The sequence below is a fragment of the Podarcis pityusensis genome (genome assembly GCF_964106645.2).
Source record: "Podarcis pityusensis genome assembly, chromosome: 6".
Lineage (NCBI taxonomy): Eukaryota > Metazoa > Chordata > Lepidosauria > Squamata > Lacertidae > Podarcis > Podarcis pityusensis.
In genome coordinates this window covers 40,528,490-40,550,898 of record NC_138030.1, presented here as the reverse complement: position 1 = coordinate 40,550,898, position 22,409 = coordinate 40,528,490, and the positions used below count along the sequence as shown (strand labels likewise).

At 46.2% G+C, this 22,409-nt stretch overlaps 1 protein-coding gene across 2 annotated transcripts in view; it reads left to right on the top strand.

The window, feature by feature from the left end:
• Window positions 1-22,409, top strand: part of CDK18 (cyclin dependent kinase 18) — a 100,731-nt gene that overhangs the window by 16,491 nt on the left and 61,831 nt on the right. For both annotated transcript variants that reach the window (XM_081009090.1, XM_081009089.1), the window contains exon 2: window positions 16,517-16,641. The gene's annotated coding sequence lies outside the window, so the exon portion shown is untranslated. The remainder of the gene's footprint in view (window positions 1-16,516; window positions 16,642-22,409) is intronic.

The window sequence follows — 22,409 nt, the reverse complement described above, 5'->3', positions numbered from 1 at the left end:
CCGGAAGAGCCAGCCTGAAAGCCACCGGGTTGACCTGTTCTTCGACTTGGTAGGGCCCCAGTTGTTTATGCCCTAGTTTCTTCTTCGCCAACGACCTGGCCGGCACTGCGTGGGCTGCTAACCAGACCCAGTCTCCCACATGGATCTCTTCGCCAACCCTTCTGTGTTTGTCCGCTTGTACCTTGTATGCGTGTTTAGCCAGCTCCAGGTGCCGCCGCAGCTGATCGTGGACCTCCTGCAACTCCGACGCGAACGCATCTGCTGTCTGCGGCTCCCCCTCCCCCATTCTTTCCAGTCCCGGGAAGGTTCTGGGGTGCCTCCCGTTGTTGGCGAAGAACGGCGTGACCCCCGTGGACACGTGCTTCGTGTTGTTGTAGGCGAACTCGGCGAGAGGCAGGTAATCCACCCACGTCGCAGGCTGTTGATTCGCATAACATCTCAGGTACTGCTGCATGATGGCATTGACCCGCTCCGCTTGCCCGTTGGTCTGCGGGTGTCTAGCCGACGCCAGGTTGATCTTGACGTTCAGGAAGCCCATCAGCCTCTGCCAGAAGTTCGAGATGAACTGTCGCCCTCGGTCGGACAGAATAGACCGCGGCAGACCGTGAACCTTGAACACGTGGTCTATGAACAGTTTGGCGGTTTGTTCCGCCGTGGCCACCTTCGCACACGGAATGAAATGTGCCATCTTGGAGAACAAGTCCACCACCACCAGCACAGCCGTCTTGCCCCTCGAGCTGGGCAGATCCGTGACAAAGTCCAGGGCCACTCTCTCCCATGGTTCGAACGGAGTTTGCAGCGGTTCCAGCAGTCCGGCCGGCGGTCTGTGCACTGGTTTGGCCCTCTGGCAGGTGTCACACCTCGCCACGTAGTCCGCGACTTCCCCTCTCATTCCGGGCCACCAGAAGTCTCTGGCTACTAATTCCACCGTCTTCTCCTTGCCAAAGTGCCCGGCAGTGGGCGCGTCGTGCAGCTGCTGCAGTACCTTGGCGCGAAGTTCGTCTCCCGGCACGTAGATGGCCCCTTTACGGATGAGCAAACCATCTCGCAGCTGGAACTCGTCGGTCGCTGCCGTGCCCCTGTGCACCTCTGCCATCTTTGCTTGCGCGAAGGAGTCATCCTGCAACGCTCGTCGCACCGCATCCAGGTCAACTGTTGCCGCCGCGCACGCCCACACTGTCGGTGCGAAGATGTGCATGGCGGCCGCTGGCGTTGCCTCCTCCAGATACTGTGGCTTACGGGAGAGAGCATCCGCCATGATGTTGGTGTCCCCCGGGACATATTCTATTCGGAAGTCGAAATTCGCAAAGAACTCAGCCCAACGTATCTGCCTCTGGTTCAGGAACTGTGCCGTGCGCCAGTGCTCTAGATTCTTGTGGTCCGTGCAGACCTGCACCGTGTGCTTGGCGCCGATCAGGAAGTGCCTCCACGCTTTGAACGCTGCATGAATGGCCAGCAACTCCCTGTCCCAGATGGTGTAGTTCTGTTCGGACTTGCTGAGCTTCCTTGAGTAAAACGCTCCCGGCCTCCAAACCCCCTGCGGGTCTTTCTGCAGCAGGACTGCTCCCACGGCTCTGTCCGAAGCGTCTGTCTCCACCCTCATCGGCCTGCTGGGGTTGACATGAAGCAGCTGCTCTTCCGACGCGAAGAGACGCTTGAGTGCCTGAAAGGACTGCTCCGCCTGCTCTGTCCAGATGAACTTCTTTTTCTTGGAGCTGAGCGTGTCCGTGATGGCCGCTGTCTGCATCGCAAAGCCTTTGATAAACTTGCGATAGAAGTTCGCGAAGCCGACAAACCGTTGGACCTCCTTCCGGTTGCGTGGGCTTTTCCAATCCAACACTGCTCGGACCTTGGCGCTGTCCATGGCGAGCCCTTTATCAGACAACTTGTAGCCCAGGAAATCCACCTCCGTCACGTCGAATTGGCACTTCTCCAGCTTGGCGTAAAGCCTATGTTGCTGTAGCCTGCTCAGCACTTCCTTGACGTGTCTGTCATGCTCCTGCTGCGATTCCGAAAAGATCAGGATGTCATCCAAGAAACAGACGCACGTCTTGTAGAGGAGCCCCGCCAGCACGTGATGCATGAAAGCTTGAAAAACGTGGGAGCCATTTTGCAATCCAAAAGGCATAACTCTATATTCGTAGGTGCCCAGGGGCGTGAACATGGCTGTCTTCCACTCATCTCCTTCCCGCATGCGAATGAGGTTGTATGCCCCTCGCAGGTCCAACTTGGTGAACACTCTGCCCTTCCGTACCTTTGCGAGGAGGTCGTCGATTCGGGGCATGGGGAAGTCCGATGGCTTGGTCACACTGTTCAAGATGCGAAAGTCCACTACAAGTCTTTTTTGGGGCGTGTCCCGCTTCTTAACAAAGAATACCGGACTGCCCCCCGCTGCCTTGGACTCTCGGATGAAACCGCGCTCCAAATTATGATCTATGAACTCTTTGAGTTCCTGCAGTTCGTCCTCAGACATGGAATACAGCTTCCCTTTGGGCAGCGCCGCCCCCGGCAGCAGGTCAATTTTGCAGTCATATGGTCTGTGGGGAGGTAGCCTGTCTGCCTCCTTCTCGCAGAAAACCTCCAAAAATTCCGCGTACTTGTGGGGAACCGCTTGCAGCGTGCCTAGCTGCAGCTGTGACTCCTCTTCCCCTCCTTCCTGCCTGGGCACGATGCAGTGTTCAGCGCAAAAGGAAGAGCCGAAGGTCAGCTGCCTCTGGTACCAAGCCAGCGTCGGGCTGTGCTTGTCCAGCCAACTCATGCCCAATACAATGGGCGTGTCCGATAGTTGAGTGACATTGAAGCTGATGATTTCCCTGTGATTCCCAAGTCGCATCACCATTGGTGGCGTCTGCTTCACCACTTGCCCCCCTAGCAGCTCCCTGCCATCCACCGTGACAACCTGCAGGGGCAGCGTGGCAGGCAGCAACTGTATAGCGTGCCGGTCGACAAAGTCCTGCCCTATAAAGTCCGCATTGCTTCCGGAGTCAATGGTGATTGGCACGTCCATGGTGATTCCATTGGGCAGCTGGAGCGACGCGGTGAGCCTCACTACCGGTTTGGGCGGGAGGGGGTCCATGGGCTGTAAAATCTCTGGGGACTGCTTCACTGACACGTCTGGCTGGGCCCCAGTGCCTCTTCCTCCAACCAGACTCCGTCGTTTCCCTGCTGTGGTTGTCCTTGCTGCATTGCTGCAGTTACCATTGCTGAGGCTGCAGTGTGCTTGTGGAGCCTCTGGGGACACTCTTTCGCCATATGCTGTGGATCATCGCAGATGTAACACTTCCTGTTCCCTCTAGGAGGCTTCGCTTTCACTGCTGCCGGTGCTAGGGCTCTGGCTGCTGACTGAGCCCTTGCACCTCCAACCTCCATAGGTTCCGCTCCTCCTCCTGGCGGAGGCGTGGATTGCGCACGCGCTGCTTCTCTGGGAAGGAAGGAGGAGCCCCTGGCTGGTTCGCGCCCTCCACGCCCTTCGCCACTGCTCCACGGACGTCCTTCCAGCCGCACCCCCACCGCCAGCGCCCTCTGAACGATCTCCTGCGTGGTCCGGGGTCTCTCCCCCCTCGCAATTTCATCTTTAACCGAGCCGTGCAATCCCTCCCAAAACAGGTCTCTTACAGGAGCCGAATCTCTGTCCCATTCCAGAGCACTGACCAAAGCGAAAAAGCGGGCATGGTACTGCCTTACGCTGGCCCTCCCTTGCTTCAGTCCATGTATCTGCTGCCGAGCAAGATCCACGTCAATGCTTGACAAAAAGCACCCATCCATCGCTTTAATAAAGGCATCCGCATTTTGGAGCGCCGGATCCTTATCTCTCCACAAATTGCGCAGCCATGCTTTAGCATCTCCATGCAAATGGGACATGATGAATCCCACCTTCTCTTGCTCATCTCTAAAGTCTTTGTTCAGCAGTTGCAGTGCACACATTACATCTGCTCTAAAGTTGGGGTACTGTTGCAAATTCCCATCGAAGTGAGAGACCAAACCGCCTGTTCGTCTCCCCAACCCAATCCCCTCCGGTTTGGGTGTCAGTTGCCCTTGCTTCGTAAGCACTTCCAACCTGACCTGGAGATCCCTGTAGGCGGCAGCTGCGTCCTCCTCTCTCTTCCTGGATGCAAGAGCCTCGGCATTCAGGCGCGACACTGCTTCTCTGAGTTCCACTATCTGCTGTTCGGCCGTCATGTTGTCTGCCGTTCGTGAGCTCGCTAGTAGGCACCCGCTTTCTCTCCTCTCCTCTCCGCGAGGCTGTAGATGCCCACAATTTAAGAGATGGAGCTTACTGTCAGAGTTGCTTCCAGATCCTAGCTCACAGAGGATCACGCTAGCCAGCGATCATTAAATAAAAGTCTTTATTGAGTTACAGTTTCCATTCTCAAGCTGCTGCGTGCAACCCTACGTCTAATGGTTAGATCGGCGAAGCTCCATCTGAGTCTCCGCCCCTTGTACACCAACTTAATATCCTAGCCTTGCTCCACCTTTTCCGCCTGACTGTTCTTCTCTGGGTCCCTCTGCCCCCCGGGGTCTCTTCCTTCCGGGATTCCTCTGACGCTGACGCTGACCCCCCTGACTCTTCTCCCTCCTTTCGGCGGGCTTTAGGACCTGGCTCCCTTTCCGGGCTGCCTACTGCGCCACCTTCCTGTGCATTTGAACTTGTCGCGCGCGCCCAACCTTCCACCTTCCGTCTGACCGTTTCTTCGCTCCCCGATGGAGGTGTGGCCACTCCTGACTCGTGCCCTCCCCCCTGTTGTGAGCTGCCAGCGCTTGATCCCTGGCGCCCTTCCTCTTCCCTGCTCTCTGGCGGTGACGCTGGTCCCGATTTCCAACTGCTCCCCTCTGAGTCCCCTCTGGCTCTATCTTCCTGGGGTGTCCCCCTAGGCTCCCCCCTTGCCCTGGCCACTGGTGCTCCTTTCTGTGAATCTTCTGATTCACTGGAAAGACTCGGAGATCTCGGGTCGTCGTCATCACTCATCTTTTCTTCTGCCTCCTCCCCCTCGCTCTCTGTTTCCTCCCTTGCCCTTGCCTCTGCTCCTGAACCCCTGACAGTATCAATAAATCTCCTTGGGCCCCTGGGCAGGAACAATAGCAGCACTTTTCTGTGCTGCAGTGAGAATTTTCTTAGCGCTGTCCATGGGCTTTGTTGTTGCACAGTTTCTAAAGAGCTGTGGTTACTTTGTGACACTTTAAAGGCATTGGCTGTGCAAGCAATGTGCTCCCCCCCCCCCCCGGCCTCAAATTGGGACCCAGCACAGAATTATGCTGAGGTGGAAAGAAAGCTAGTGCAACACAGTGAAAGAGCTCTTTTTTAATGTTAAGCTCCCCTGCTTTTCTGCAGGAAAGGAGATTCCCTCAAAGTGTTTTCTGTTAGAGATTGAGAACAGGCCATTGGGAAATGATCCACCCCAGCAGCCCGCCTTCTGTTGTAAGCTCTTAATCCCTCCTAGCCTCCTATTATGAATGATTAATTTATACAATTAGTAGTGTTATGTTAATGAGCTAATGGCATCTTTGTTGCCATCCTACGTGGGGATATAGCTAATTGCATGTTGCATGATTGTTCCCAGAGGCTTTTTTTAACACAAGAGGAGAGTGACTTCTACTTCTTGCCACTGAGGCAATGCCTATTACTGATCTGTAGGTGATTTATGTGCCTACTCAATTAGGTAGAGTATGGTGCTGGTAATGCCACGGTCACGGGTTCGATCACCATATAGGCCGCCTGAATATTCCTGCACTGCAGGGGGTTGGGCTGGGTTCCTTTCAGCTCTACAATTCTATGATTCTAAGTACATAGTAGAATTATGTTCTTCCCAGTAATGCACACTTAGGGGGCCCTAGAGGTACCCACAGATGCTAATGTTGCTCTATAATCTGGAGGCTGGATGCTTCTAAAGTGACTTTCAGGCATTTGATGCAACTAATAACCCAGACTCTACCCTGATTTCTGTGAAAACACTGTACCTTTGCATAATAGGTAAGCGCTTAGTAGGAAGGTGTTGATAGCTGGTGCTCCCGTCAGCCTTATGACAGCTTCATGGCAGTTCAAAACACCTGAAGAGTACCACACATATGCCAGTTAATAGGGCTGGTTTCCGCTAATGGTGTATCCAGCACACACAAATTATTTTTCTAACTGTTCAATGGTTTGCATATTTCTTGTTTAGATGTATACTTTGCCCTTAAAATATCAGAGTGGCTTATGATAAAATTAGTAAAAGCATAATTAAATAACTAATATATTAAAGTCATCTGCAAACAACAGCATTTTTGTAAATGCAGCATAAAACTAATCCAAGTAAAATCGTTCAAAATATATTCATCTGATGCCACAAAGGTATCTGAGCAGATACTGAGCAAGGCTTTTTGGAGGAGAGTAGAGGAGAGTGCAAAATATGGTCTGAAGCTCAACATCAAAAAACCGAAGATCATGGCCACTGGTCCCATCACCTCCTGGCAAATAGAAGGGGAAGAAATGGAGGCAGTGAGAGATTTTACTTTCTTGGGCTCCATGATCACTGCAGATGGTGACAGCAGCCACGAAATTAAAAGATGCCTGCTTCTTGGGAGAAAAGCAATGACAAACCTAGACAGCATCTTTAAAAGTAGAGACATCACCTTGCCAACAAAGGTCCGTATAGTAAAAGCTATGGTTTTCCCAGTAGTGATGTATGGAAGTGAAAGCGGGACCACAAAGAAGGCTGATCGCCGAAGAATTGATGCTTTTGAATTATGGTGCTGGAGGAGACTCTTGAGAGTCCCATGGACTGCAAGAAGATCAAACCTATCCATTCTGAAGGAAATCAGCCCTGAGTGCTCACTGGAAGGACAGATCGTGAAGCTGAGGCTCTAATACTTTAGCCACCTCATGAGAAGAGAAGACTCCCTGGGAAAGACCCTGATTTTGGGAAAGATGGAGGGTACAAGGAGAAGAGGACGACAGAGGACAAGATGGTTGGATAGAGTTCTCAAAGCTACCAGCATGAGTTTGACCAAACTGCGGGAGGCAGTGGAAGACAGGAGTGCCTGGCGTGCTCTTGTCCATGGGGTCACGAAGAGTCGGACACGACTAAATGACTAAACAACAACAACATTCCAAAACTGGGAAACCACCACTGAAAAGGCCCTTTTCCAAATAGCCATCTATTACATCTTACTGGTTCTGATGTTCATTATTATAAAACAGTGATTTAACCTAAGCTGATCTGAGAATGTGCCCTCCTCACTCCCATCAGTTCAGAGAGTCAACTTGGGCTGCATCGACGTCCCATGGAAGGAACTGTGTAGCTGATGGATAAATTTGTAGAAACGTCACAAAACATAAGCCACCCCTCCCCACAAAGGGAACAGCGCTGAGAACCTGTAAGAGAAACAGAGTAAATTAAAATTTGTATTCTTCCCCACCTCAGATGTATTCAGATCTTGTTCCTGTGCTTAGTCTACTTCACTCACCCACTCTTCTTCCTCTTTGAAACTCTCTGATCTCTTGTTCTGAGGCAGCCGTTCAGTCTCCCACACAGGTTGAAGTTTTCTCTACATGCAAGTAACTCTGATTCTGGTGTCCTTGAGAAATTAGCAACACTTTCAAAAGAAAGAGGGGGAGAGAAAAGGGGGTGAATTTTGGGAGGCTGGGGAGATGACAGAACACAGCATGAGGTAGAGAGGGTGTTCAATCAATTCTGAGAAAGATGCACAGCAAGGTTTTGCTGCCCTTCTTGTTCTGCCCAAAAGCATTAGGTCCAACAAAGAATATGAGTAGGTTGCACTGATGGGCAGGTGACTCATATACACACTTTTTCTGTGTGTGGCTTTGGGCACATTATTCACTTGCTCTTCCCTGTCTTATGTGTAAATATGATAGTGATTCTGTGTTGTATCCCTAGTGTTCTTTAGGTTTTCAGGATAGGGAACTTTTCTGTGCTCTCCTGCTGCATATCAAGGCAACAGCCATCTCCACCATCTCAGTGTGGTGTAGTGGTTAAGAGCGGTAGACTCGTAATCTGGTGAACCGGGTTCGCGTCTCCGCTCCTCCACATGCAGCTGCTGGGTGACCTTGGGCCAGTCACACTTCTTTGAAGTCTCTCAGCCCCACTCACCTCACAGAGTGTTTGTTGTGGGGGAGGAAGGGGAAGGATATTGTTAGCTGCTTTGAGACTCCTGAAGGGGAGTGAAAGGCGGGATATCAAATCCAAACTCCTCCTCCTCCTCTTCATCTTCTACATGGAAGGAATTTTAAAAGTGCATGATAGCACTAGGCCTACTCAACAAGAGTCTTCTAATGTGGTTAGATCCCTGCTGCATGACCTAACTATCAACTCAGCTCCACTCACCTGATTTTGGATGGGGTAGCCCCCTCTCTTTCTCTTCAGTATGGCAGTGTAAGAATTGCCAAGTCACAAAGAGAACTCAAATTGTCAAAATTCAGACCTATCCCTAGAACATGAATATAGGCATATTCAGTAGGAGGTCACGAGATTCACACCTTTGTGTTGCCAGTTTCATTTGCTAGTTTTAATTTTTTTATTGCAGTTAGATTTCCATGAATTCAGTATTATTTCCCTAGCCCTGGCGATGATGGTGATAAGTAGTAGATACAGTATCTGCAGTAAGGATATTTGAATAAGCTACAGCTGTTGCTCAAATTATGAAGGGTGCTTTTCAAATGAATTTAAATGGTGTAAGTTTAGCACCAAAAGCTGACCTACTCAGGGAATTTGCAGCACACTTCATTTGCAAAGAATTGCATACTGAGAAGTGATGTATGTATCTGTGTGGGAGGTACTGTGAAGGCCACAGGGGCAGAAACTGTGGTTTCTCTGAGCTTGTGAATATTTCCAGATTCTAGATGATAATTCTGAGCAGCTACTGGTCAGATTTTACAGGGATAGTATGAATGCTGGTTCAAAATCTATCAAACTGCAGAAAACTGTGACTCCATAATTGCAGAATCCACAGGGCTTTGTTGTTGGTTGTTGTGTAGTCCTGTACCTTTCTTTCTTTATTGGCACTTTTGGATGCAGTATTTTGTGGAAGCTGGTGAAAATGCCATGTATGCTACTTTTTATTAGGAAGCTAAGGTTTGCGTTGAGACTGAGCCTGCAGAAGCAATTTGTTTCATGTGTTATAGAAAAATGATAACAGAAAGGAGCATCTTGCCCCCATTAGACTATGACAACCTGACATGGATCAGGATGTTCAGAAGTTGGATCTGTACTACTTCTTCTTTTGTGGGAAAACCAAGTCAAGTACTCCATTCTCTGTGAAGCAAAGTTACAAGTAAGGCTATAAATTGGCAGAAAGGAGGTAGAGAAAGGAGGTGTTAGGATCCAGGTCAGAGTTCTGCTCCTTCAAGGCCTTATCCTTGAGAAAGAAAGGAAGTCATCTTCTGGGGTCATCCAGCCCTGGAGAAATAAAAGCCTTCAGTTCGTTGTTCACTTTGAGCTTGCCTTGCCTCATCTGGGTGGTCTTGCTAAGGGAGGGACTAGATACTGCAAAGCAAAGTTGTTTGGATGAAGGAGCTAGGGTTGTTATCCTACTGTTATCCAGAATGAGGCAACCAGTTTGGGGTGTCCTGATGCGGCAGGGAAGTGCTAAGTTATTTAATTTATTGTTGTACTATAATAATAATAATAATAATAATAATAATAATAATACCCTGCCCATCTGGCTGGGTTTTCCCAGCCATTCTGGGTGGCTCCCAACAGAATTAAAAACACAATAAAACACCAGGCATTAAAAACTTCCCTAAACAGAGCTGCCTTCAGATGTCTTCTAAAAGTCAGATAGTTGTTTATTTCCTTGACATCTGATGGGAGGGCGTTCCACAGGGTGGGTGCCACTTTCAAGAAGGCCCTCTGCCTGGTTCCCTGTAACCTCACTTTTACTGCCAGAGAAAACCACATGCAGATTTTCTGCCTTGGCTGCCAAAATAATATGACCAGCTTCCCGGGAGATATGCAGCTTCCTGGAAGATAGGGAGAGACTTGTTTGCCCTGCCTCAGGTAGCAAAATGTCTTGGGCCTGTTCCAGAAGTAGTAGTAGTAGAGCCTGGGACTGGAGAAGTGGATTGTTCACTTGTTTAAGATGTAGTATCAGCACCTTGCATGATATGCTGAAAATGAAGGACCCTGCCCTACATGCACACACCTTGCATCAGACACACCACTGAATAATGGGACCTTGTGGTGAAGGGTGGTTAATAAATCGAATTGATGAAAATGATGATGTGAGGAGAATACAATGAAACCTTCCTCACGTGGTGTGTGACCAAGAGACAGGTGCATGGAACTCAGCTGTGGTATAGTAACCCCACTGTTTTAGAATGTGTTTGTGTGTGTTTGCTAGTTAGATGTTAAAACTAGCCCCAAAGTTGCCATGGTAGCGTATAGATTAGTTGCATCTTCTATGTGCAGATTTGAGTTCAGTCCCAGAGAGACACCAACTGTTTCTGGTCCCTAAAATGCTTCCTACACTTCTGGTGTTTGCCTTGAAATGTGCCTACATGGATACTTACTGCATTGATGCTGTGTTGTTTTTTCTTCTAAAATTTGCTGCTGAAATACTTTCATGTCTTGAACTGTTAGCTATATTCTTATTGAAATATTGTTTTTGAAACGACGTTTCAAAACCATGTTTTTGTTGTGATCTGCTTTGAACATAATTTATTTTGTGAAAAGGCAACACATAAATTAGACTAGTCTAGTCATAGGATAAACAGGGACATGTGTAGCTTTCTCCCTTGGCCCATTGTGAATGCATATGTATTGCTGTTTAGGCTCAGGTGCAACTTAAGTTATTGTTTCTAATTTCCAGATTTGCACAGTAGTGATTGGCTAGCCCTCATGTCACTCGCAAAGCAAACACACACATCCCTTTGAGAAATTTTTGAATTGTTTTTTGTCTGAACAAAGATTTTAAACAGATACTTGAATATGAACATATACAAAAATGTATTACCTCTTTGAAGTTTGGGAAGGAAGGGCAGGGAGGACTGAGCAGGTACAAAAGCAACTGTCTTTGCAAGAGGGAAGGTGTAGAAAAGCAAAGTTCATTGTGCAACGAAAGCCACCCACCCACCCCTGTTCACAAGTACATCTGTCTTCACAATTATGCATCTGTGCTGCCAACTTGCTTCCAGATACCAGCGGAGTCCCTAGCATAGCTAAATGCCAAAAGGCTGCTGCTTCCATTTTATAATGAACTGCATGATTTGTACTGTTCTTGCAAATGAATATAGAGGGCTAGAAAGTAATTATACTGACTCTGGAAAGCAAGCATTTATTTTTCTTCACTTTCCTCAGAAATTTAAAATCAGCTCTATACAGGGACAGTTTGATGTCAATTGCTGTCTGGGCACTTCCTGACGACCTGTTTATTGATCCTGATTTGCTTGCACAAAGTTTGCAGAGAGGCTTTGCAGGATCATATCAATATATTGTTACCCAGTGCATTTTCTCATCACTTCCCTTACTGCAAGAAGACTGGGTAGAAGTTCAGGGTTTGGAAGCAGGATTGGTGCACATGGACCACACATCCACATTAATTGCCCAAACTGAACTTGTCAGTATGTGACTGGATCCCACCTGCAAAGGAGCAAGCCGTTTGCGCAAGCTCCACACCTGAACCAGGAAATGCTAGTCAAGCCCCATTGATCTCCATAGGACTTGTGTTAATCATATCCTGTTTATATTAAAGGGACTTAAGCATGGTATGGCTTCTATCCTTTCCACATTTTATTTGAATTCAGTGGGACGTACTTCTGACTAAATATGCATTGTGTTGCTCTGTTGCTGTCTTTGGATTGGGCCCCTAGTATAAAGGTCAAGGGACGTGGGTGGCACTGTGGGTTAAACCACAGGGCCTAGGACTTGCCGATCAGAAGGTCAGTGGTTCAAATCCCCGCGATGGGGTGAGCTCCCGTTGCTCGGTCCCTGCTCCTGCCAACCTAGCAGTTCAAAAGCACGTCAAAGTGCAAGTAGATAAATAGGTACCGCTCCGGTGGGAAGGTAAACGGCGTTTCCGTGCACTGCTCTGGTTCGCCAGAAGCGGCTTAGTCATACTGGCCACATGACCCGGAAGCTGTACGCCGGCTCCCTCGGCCAGTAAAGCGAGATGAGCGTTGCAACCCCAGAGTCGGTCACAACTGGACCTAATGGTCAGGGGTCCCTTTACCTTTACCTATAAAGGTCAAATGTAGCTCGCTTCAAATCGCTAATGGTGCAGCATGAAGGAAAGAGTTCAGCTAAGTGCAGAGTGGGCTGGTAAGACATCAAACCACAGAGACTCATGTAAAAGAATTTATAGGAATGTAGAGTTTTAGCAGCATGTAATACTTCGCCTCCAATACAGAGTAGGGTGGGTCTTGCCAAGCTTCACCAAACCTGAGGAATGTCCACCCATTGAGGGCAAATGAGAACATTCAGGGAGTTCATTTGAGGAAACTGTTTGTTCTACTGCAGTGATCTTTTCAGCCTGGCTTGGAAATCGGTACTTCATCTGAGCTCTTACCAAATGTGCGGCCTCAAATCAATCAGGCGTGCGTGAGATGTTGGAACATGATGCCTGTCTCACTCGCTTGCTGTGGTTTTTATTTCCCTTGCTGCCTACCAATTTGTTCTGGAAAGTAATGGGCACAACTCTCCTAATTTCTAATAACTTCCCACCACCTCCTTCTACCCCTCGGTAAGCCTGTAGCAATTATTCTCCCTGCCGAAGTAGAGCAAACCCACCCACACTGCACGCTTTCAACAAAGAATGGAAACTTCCCCAGAGACAATTGCAAATGATGCTCCAGGCATCCCACTGCCTGGAACAATGTGGGCTGTGTGTTGCAGGAGCTACTGGCAGGGGCAGACTTTGGTAATATGGCGCCCTGACTGAGGACAAAATTGGGCACATGCCCCTAAATATTTCTTATTTTCACAATAATACCTTTTGGTACAGTTGCTTTTTGCATGGATCTTCTCAGTAGGTAACTGTATAAATATATGTTGTTGTTGTTGTTGTTATACATCTTGGCTTAGTATCCTGTGCAGGAGAGCCACCTGCACCACCCTAAATCCGGTGCTGCTACTGGGTAAGACTGATGAGGGAACTATTTGAAATAGAGCGATGGAAAGAGATTTCATCAAAAAGCAACACACATTATCAGCTTAGAGCTCCAAATTTTAGCTAGTAAGAGCAGTGATTTGGTGTGGGGGGGGAATTAATTTTGTTTTGTTAACTGATATTGATTCTGTCATATTGAAGAGTTAGAAATGTGTGGAAATATTAATAAAACTATATCTGTTCTGATGACACAAGATTAGACTGTGATGAATGTGTCTTCTCGGCTCAGCTGATTATATAAACAAGGAACTCTTTTTCTGTATGCGTGCCTTATTTTGTTTTTGTGCATTGTTGTTTTTTATTTTTAGCATGGCTAGAGGCCTCAACAGCTGGAGGTGGCCCAGGCCTCCCTGGACCTCTAATTTCCATATGCAAGATAACCACTGCAGAACAAATGCTACAGATAAACTGCTTCTCAATGGAAGTAGTTCACATGTCAGCTATAGGGAAACACTGTTAGACATTGTCTCTCTGAACTTGTACAGAGAAGGGGGTTGGGGATAGTGCCTGCTGATCCCGTTATTGATGCATGTTCATTGTAATGTCTGAAAGAACCTGAATGCCTGTGAGTAACCTGGGACCCTTAAAATAGGCAGAGTCCTTATTGTGCAGACAGAGCCTACATAAGAACACTTGGTAAGCATATAGGCTCTTTCAGACATTGTATTGAAATTGTATCAGGTTAGGGGACAGCAGTCACGAAATTAAAAGACGCCTGCTTCTTTGGAGAAAAGCGATGACAAACCTAGACAGCATCTTTAAAAGCAGAGACATTACCTTGCCGACAAAGGTCTGTAGAGTTAAAGCTATGGTTTTCCCAGTAGTGATGTATGGAAGTGAGAGCTAGACCATAAAGAAGGCTGATCACCGAAGAATTGATGCTTTTGAATTATGGTGCTGGAAGAGACTCTTGAGAGTCCCATGGACTGCAAGAAGATCAAACCTATCCATTCTTAAGGAAATCAGCCCTGAGTGCTCACTGGAAGGACAGATCCTGAAGCTGAGGCTCCAATACTTTGGCCACCTCATGAGAAGAGAAAACTCCCTGGAAAAGACCTTGATATTGGGAAAGATTGAGGGCACAAGGAGAAGAGGATGACAGAGAATGAGATGGTTGGACAGTGTTCTTGAAGCTACCAGCATGAGTTTGACCAAACTGCGGGAGGCAGTGGAAGACAGGAGTGCCTGGCGTGCTCTGGTCCATGGGGTCACGAAGAGTCGGACACGACTAAACGACTAAACAACAACAGGGGACAATCCTACCCCTCAGAATTCAGAGTATGATTGAGCAGGGCTTAAATGATAAGTCATTTAGTGACATCGAGTGGCATGTAGAGTCAAGTGTGAATCAGACTGGTTTTTGTTTCTAAATAAAATAGAATCTGAATTCTAAATGCAGTTCCCACTGGGTTGCTACTGGTCATTTTATATTGCTTGGCAGAATAAGGAAACCAGAAGTTCAAGATCTGAAAGTACAGAATATCTGAATAATCAAGTCCCATTGTATTTCTTTGTATGACTTTTTCAGAATTGGGAAGAGAACATAAGCAAGTTATTTAGATTGTAAATTGCTCAGAGGTGGACGAGAATGTCTCCTATTCTATAACTTCTACACATAATCCTTAGTATGCTTAACAGAAATGACAATAACTATGTCTTCAATTACAGGTCTCCTACCTTTTTTGGAAATTATATCCATGAGTTCATGCAGTGAAATGCATGAATGAAAGGGACACAGCAAAACAATGGGAAATTTAAGGACTGAACAGTCTAATTTTATTCTGCTGAAATTCTGTTCAGAATATATTTCCTTTTGATTCAAATGCAAAGTGATAACCTAATTTAAGAGACAGTATGTGCCATAGTGATTTAATCAAATTAGTAGTTGAAGTCTGTCATAGTTTACCCATGTCAGCAGATATTCAAATTATGTAAAATGTATGTTAATCTTCAGAATATTACATATTCATAGTTGCCACATTTTGGCTTATGCCTTAAATTTTCTGGTTGTTCCAGTCTAACGCAAGAGGTGGGATCCTCCCTCTTAATTTAGGACCATGATTGGTGTTCTCTCTCTCTCTATATATATATATGTATAACACACACACACACACACACACACTTAACATTTTTAGGAGAAAATGGAAAGGGGTGAGTCAGGGTTGCTTCCCTTTTGACCACACTCATACGCCCAGCAGACTACCTGGCAAGTCCTACAAGGCACCTGGGACTGGTGAGGCAGAAGGTGCCCTCAGGAGACCAGTTTTGGCAGCCACCTGTTATTCTAGGGCTATGTTGTCTCTTAATCCACTTGTGAAAAAGTCCTTACAGACCTGAGGCCTTCTGCAGTGATGTGGACTTTCAGGTTTCATCATAGCAACCCCTAGAGCAGGGGTTTCCAGTGGGAGCCAGTACACCCACCGGTATGGCCTAAATCACCCTTGAAAGGTCTCAGGAAATATGCCCTCAGAAATCCACAATACTCAAGAGACTATTCAGTCTTCCTGCTCAGTTCCTGTTTGTACATTTCTACATTGAACACCCCCCTCAAATCTTCCCATTGTGTCACTAGATGCCAGAATTGGGCACCCTCCCTTTCATCCATTCTGAACAGGGGAGAGGTGCAATGAGCTTTTTTCTATGAGCAAGTGCTGATGGAGGTGCCTTTCCCCCCATTGATTGGGGGGGGGGACATGCCTATACCATTTTGTAGTCCTCTATCCCCCCGCCCCGGCGCTCTTTTAGAGGTGGCAGCTATTTTCTGTTATGCAACGTTTGTGACTGGTGCCCAGAGCACTTTTCTCAAAATTCCATATGCGTCTACTGACCCCAAAGGGTTGGCAACCCCTTCAGTGATCCAATTTAGCATGTTTATATTTATTTTAAAAAGCCAAGCATCTTGCAGCTGCTAAGCCTGCCTAATATTGCATTTGCAATTAGCGTACATTCATTGTTACTAACAGACTTACGAAACAGAAGATTTTCAACTGAAAGTTTTCTGCCCCACATCACTGACTAGACCTGAAATGTATCTTTTGGGAAGAAGGTTTTGAACTTGTCTAAAATCCAAAACATAATGTTCGGCAGTGGAACAGACTCCCTCAGGAGGATGTGGACTCTCCTTCACTGGAGCTTTTAAAGCAGAAGTTGGATGGTCCTATGCTTAGTTTCCTTGCCCTGGACTCCTGCCAGTCCTTCCTTCACCCTGAAATAGCTTTCTCACAACCCTTTTCCAGACTAGCCTGCCTTATTATGGCACTTTATCAGTACAACCCAATTAAATACACCAGCCCACACTCATAGAGGCCCCCAAAGCAGTTTATGCACTTTTGAAAAAAGAAAACATTTTTAAAGAACCGAAATAAATTAATAAGAGCTGGCTATGACAGGCTGTTTGGTTTTTTTGTCTTTTTTACAGAATGCAGTGCAGGTCTGGCTGTTGTGCGGTAAAACAGCATGCAGCATACGTAGAGGAGAGCCTTTGGCAATAAGTAACCAGAGGGAAAGGGCACTCCAGCAGTGATCCTTGGTGTGAGGGAAAAGGTAAGTACACAAGAGCACCCTTCTTTACAACACCCATCTTTTGAGCTTCCTGTGAAGTCTTTAATTTTTAAAATTTCAGTAGAGATGTTAAGGAAGCTTATCTTATGGTTAAATTTAACTTAGAGCCTCTCCAGGCCTCCTTTTAACTGTTCTTTCGTGATCCTTTGTGATAATGGTGGCATTGGGGTGGTTATACACAATCCTGCTTTTAATATTGTTTGGACCTTCAAAAGTTTTGGGTTGGACATACTGCTTTGTTTCTAGTAGTGCATGTGCCATAGCTTCCTGCTGAAATCCTGTGACTCTGGGGGTGGACCCACTTTTGTTGTACTATACTGAAAGAGTGCCCCCCTAGATGGCCATAATGGGGTAGCATTAGTGAAGCATGACAAAACAACCAAAAGTGAAATGGTATATGGATGTTCTGTAATTCCACCTCTAATGCACTATTGTTGTGTCAATGACATATTGCAGAACACCCTCCTCAAAAACAATAGTCTGGAGGGGACCTGATTTTTGGGCTGTTTCTCTATCGTATGCCACTTTGAAACTGTGGTATTAAGCAGTATTCAGCTTATTTCAACAAATGCCGAAATGCTGTGGTATTATAGAATAGGGATGACATCACAAAAACTCACATAAAACATTATCAAAACAGCATTAAAAAGACCAGCCTAAAACAAGTGTTAAAATTGAATATGAAAATAGCAAAGAGAAAGCCATTTAGAATTTAGAAGAGAAAGGCATATCAGAATGCAATAAAACGTATCATTCAAATTTAAAGGTCCTGGAAGAGTACAAAGGTCTGCACCTGGCATTTCAAAGACTATAACAAAGGCCCCAGGTGAACCTCTTGAAGGGAGGGGGCATAATCCACAACTGGGATGCGTGCACAGTTGCTTTTGGTTTAGCCTTTGACAGGGGGGGAGCCAAACTGTTTGGTTTCCTGGCTTTGTATGATGTGGCTGTGTAGCAGCTTTAAGCAGCGTAGATTTGGAGCCCCACGGCAGTGAGGCTTAGGCGGCTAGTGCTATGCAGCCTCTGAGTGTAATCTATTATTTATTGCCCCTATTGCAAAACTGGTTCATTAAGCCAGGATAAGAAAATGGGGTAACTGCCGTCTTTTATTACAGCTCCTGCTGCTGAGTTCTTACTAGGCGGAAAGTCCAGGGAATATTGAACCCTTTGGCCTTTAACCGGAGATCTGGCTTTCTTCTGCAAAAGCAGAAGAGACTGCTAACCCCATGCTACTGGGGAAGGCAAAGTTGGACTCCTCTTCCACCCACCCACCCACCCAGGTTTGTGGGAGCATTGGGCAAAATGCCAGGTCATCTGATAGAGAAATAAAGGCTGGTCCATTGGGACGCTTCCTTGCGTGACAGATGGTTCATGCTAAAATTCACTGCCCTGCACAATTATTAAAGGTGCTGGGGCCCTATCATTTTTCATCTGACCAGCCTAATGTTCATTTTAGTGGCTGCCCTGTTCTGGTCCCAAGGAGAAGCACTCTGTGCATGGCAGCAAGGAGAATTAGCAATTTGCCTCTGCGGGGGCTGGTGGTGAACTGAGGCCTACTGAGCACCTGCCTCCAGCCCAGCTGTTAGGCTCCACCCCCTTCCCACATTTCTCCTTCGCTCCATGATTTCCCATTTGATGCACTCCCTGTGGTGTTGGAATGGGAAGGGTGCCTTTGAGGGTGTCTGCCCTGGTTCTATGGACCTTGTTGCTGTGGGATCTGGTCCAGTGTGCCCCGGTCACCAGCGTCAGGCTCAGAACCCGAAGCTGCTCCATAAGATAGGGTACTAATGCCTAGATAGTCACGTTAGCCCCTTAATTGTTCTATGTAGCTATTTCAGTTTCTGGTGTGGGTAGTGAAAACAAAATAACAATGCTATGCATTATATTTCTACAAAAGGACTGTTATTGATTTTCCCCCCTTAAAAAATAAAGCATGCTTTCTGTTTGCTGCCTCCAGAAACAATCTTTTCTTAATGGCATTTTTGAAACTGAAGGAGTTGAGGGACTGATTTGTGTCAGAATAAGCTTCATAATTCTGCCTTTTAAAAACAATTGCAATATTTTCTCCATCATGTTTTCTGCTTGCCCTGGACTGAGCTCCAAAACTATGACTAATTCAAGTTGGACCAAGAGATGATCCTGACGCATAGGGTGCCAGTAGAAGAATAAGCAACCTTAAAAAGGTGCAGCAAGAATGGACCAGTGCAGGTTCATCTCACAAATTTGTTCATGGAATCATAGAGTTGAGGGTCGTCAAGTCTAACCCTCTACAATGCAGGAATCTCAACTTAAACATCCAGGACAGATTGCTATTCAATCTCTGCTTAAAAGGGAAACAGACGAATTTTGTGAATGTGTGCGTTGCTTGAACAGTAAGCTCTGGGAGGTGGCTTGTCACATCTGACTGCAAGAGAAGATGTCAAATTAGAACTGTGTGAACACACAGGGAGAGCAGGGAGCACCAGCCCATTCTATTTCCTATTCCACCTGTATTATGTAACATCCAGAATTATCCTTAGCTGCATCCCTTTGCATCATTCTGGATCATATGTACAGGTAGGTCTGTGTGTTATCCACATGCGTGCTATTGCACCTTGAAAGCTTGAATTTTTGGTGCTGAGAAGATCTATGTTATGATTATGGATACTTGATAACTTTTTATGAAGGGGGACAGATCCCCTTACATTTCTGAAAAGGTGGCTGATTTTTCTTCAGAGCAGCAGTTTATAGCTTTGTGGGGACGCCAAGTTAAATTCTTCAGCACAGCAAATTTTCATTTGACACAATGCCAAGTTTTAATAATTATTTTAACTGTGTAATGTATTATATTCTGTGTTGTTTTCTAATGGCTTCAGCTTCATTAAATAAATAAGAGATAACAATAACATGTTATGATTACGGTGGCCAGATGGAATAAAGAACAGGATCCCTCACCTTTAATAGTTGTGCTGGATGCTGAAATTCCCACTTCTTAGTTAGTTAGTTTAAAAAATTAGTTTTTTTATTTAAAAAAATGTTTCTAGTCCTTCTGACTGCAAAAAATAGCTCCTTTCCTCCAGCCACTGGCACTTGCTTAACATTGCTAGCCGAAGCAGACATGTACAAAGGCCTGTAAAATAATTTGGCATTTGTATACAAACTTGGGCAGTGTATGCAGAGCATAGAACTAGAATTTATATTCAATTTTTGCTTTGCAAGGTAAACCCATCTCTGAGAATCACTCATTCATTCACTTTTCCCTCTTCCTAGCCAAACACTTGCTCTTTCCTTTGAGCTGTGAACTGAGCCCAAGAGACCTGCTTCTCTTAATTGCTCCGTCTCGCTTTCTTTCCAAGCCAGGAATAGAAGCCTGATACCTTGGATCCCACTCCCTCTGCTTTAATCACTTGCTGCCACATGACACTAAGAAGAAATAATTAAGGGCAGCGCAGAGTAAAAGTAAGACGGCTAGTCTTAGCTGTCGCAAGTAGCAGGACCTCTTCTCACTAAAGGGCAGCATTCTTAACTTGCGGCCGTCTCTCCGCTATTTCCTTCTGAGGTTGGATTGATGGCAAGCTGAAATCTTGCATGTCTGAAGTGGAACAGTCCTAGGCTTTTCATGACTCTGGGGGTCCTGGGAGCTCTGTGTGGACTGGAGCGTGGCAAGGATGTAGAGATAATGAAAGCACTAATTAAAAATAGGAAAGGGAAAGAAAGAAGTAGCCAGCCTACACCAACCCACAGTGTCTGTATGGGAACTTTTTATTGTAGTGTCAGTACCATGTCTGTGCTTCTCAGTGTTGACTCATTACCTGGGAAGAATATCCAAGTGATTTGGTTTGAGGATGTGTGTAGATTTAGGCAAGATTGGGTCAATATATGCACTGCCAAGATCACCTTGTTTGATGTTGGAGAAGTCATTTTAAGGCTTTGCACAGGCATACGATTTGTGGTTTGTGAAGATGCACCCTCAGTGTTTGGTTAACATATTCAGTTACGGTAACATAATGTGTTCAGTTAACATAATCCATAGTCCTTTGAATACTTCTTTAACTTTCCCCATTTGAGGATGATGTAGCAGTGGTTGCAAGCAGTGGCCCCAGCGAGGTATGTTTGGGAGACTGAGTGAGTGGCTCCAACCAATTATTGATTCACTAACATGCCTGAAAGTTCAGGTTTGAAGATGAGTTCAGAGAGCATATAATGAGCGCTCTCTGGGCTGTCTTGATTTTATTTCTGTCTTCAGCCCTTCATAATTTTTTGACCTGGTCCATATGCACATTTGCAGTACATTAGGCTTGCATGTGAGTAGCTGTGCATAGCATCACTGCGTGCTTGCCTTTCCAGATGGATGGTTGGCTTTGTGTTCAGGGTAAGCAGAACAAGTTTAGAATGGGGGGTCAAGAGCTGAAAACGTTTGAGAAACACTGCCTCCAGCCTTGCTCCAGGTTGTCTCATCCCCATAGTCCATAAATGACATTTCATTTTTCAAAACATTATTTAGTCTCCCTGCTTGAGCCTGAAAGTAAACAAATAAAATAAAATCCTGTGATATGGAAAGATGGAAATTTCAAATCACAACTCCATGTGTAGTGGAGGAGTGGTGCTGTGGCTTTATAAAAAATCATCCCTCGATCCTCTCTTGATGGATGCTGCTGTAGTTCTGTGAACCTCTGTGGTGATAAGACTGATTGACACTGGCTGAAGGCGTGTGATCCTTTGAAAAGCAGGAGTGTACCATGCAAAATGCTGACACAACCAACTTCTTTACAGTTCAACAAGAACCCCTCTAGGAAAGCAGACAATATGGGTATTGAACAAGCCATGGGCACTGGGGTGTGACTTGACAAGCTGGCACATAGTAGCACGTTATCCGGCCAAGGGAAACACAAGATGCATTTTATCACGTCCAGTAAAAGAATTGATTCCTGGTGTAGATTCATTTAATGAGGTTAAAAAAAAAGTGACTGTCGTTTTAGTGTCTTCTGTCTGAACTGCTCCGCTCTTGTCACGGTTGGAATGAAAGGCCTTAGACTGAGATAGCATCTACCCTGCACTATCTGTCGGTTTCTCTCTTTTTATGCAGAGGTGAATATACCAAAACGAAAGCAGCCTCCTCTACTCTGCTATATAATGCTGCTTCCATTACTGGATGTTGCTAGGTCTTCAATGAAACCCAGGTGAAGCTCCTTCCTTTGCTTCTTATATGCACATCCTCATTGCAGATTAATGAGTCTCATCTTCAAGGGCCTTGGGCATGCCTGTACACCATCCCAGACTCAACACTTGCAAAGACACCAACCTTGATCACTCCCTTCTTAAAACAGCAAAAAGCCTAGAGTCTTCCTGCTGGGCAATTTACTGCACAAGGAGGGAACGCCCATAAAACATCTGCAGACTTACTTGTTGCTGGTAAATCTCTTGAGCCGAAGAGAATAGGCTTAGATTCCCAGGTGGAGAGAAGTTGACACAAGTGATGAATCTGATTACAAGTGAAGAATGAAGGCCAGGGGATCTCTAAGGCAGGCGAAAGGTGTGTGTGCTTCTCATGCTTCAATAAGAGCTGGTTCATACTTCTTGCATTTGTTATACATTCCACAGAAGTAGGCTGTTGCTCATGGAAGATTATGCTGCAACATATTTCTTAGTCTTTAAGGTGTTGCTAGATTCTTGTTTATTTTGGGGGTAGATGTGACAGTCAACATGAGACTCAAAGTTGTACCTTTCATGGATCCTTTCATGATCCTTCTTTCTTCCCACCCTCCTTTACT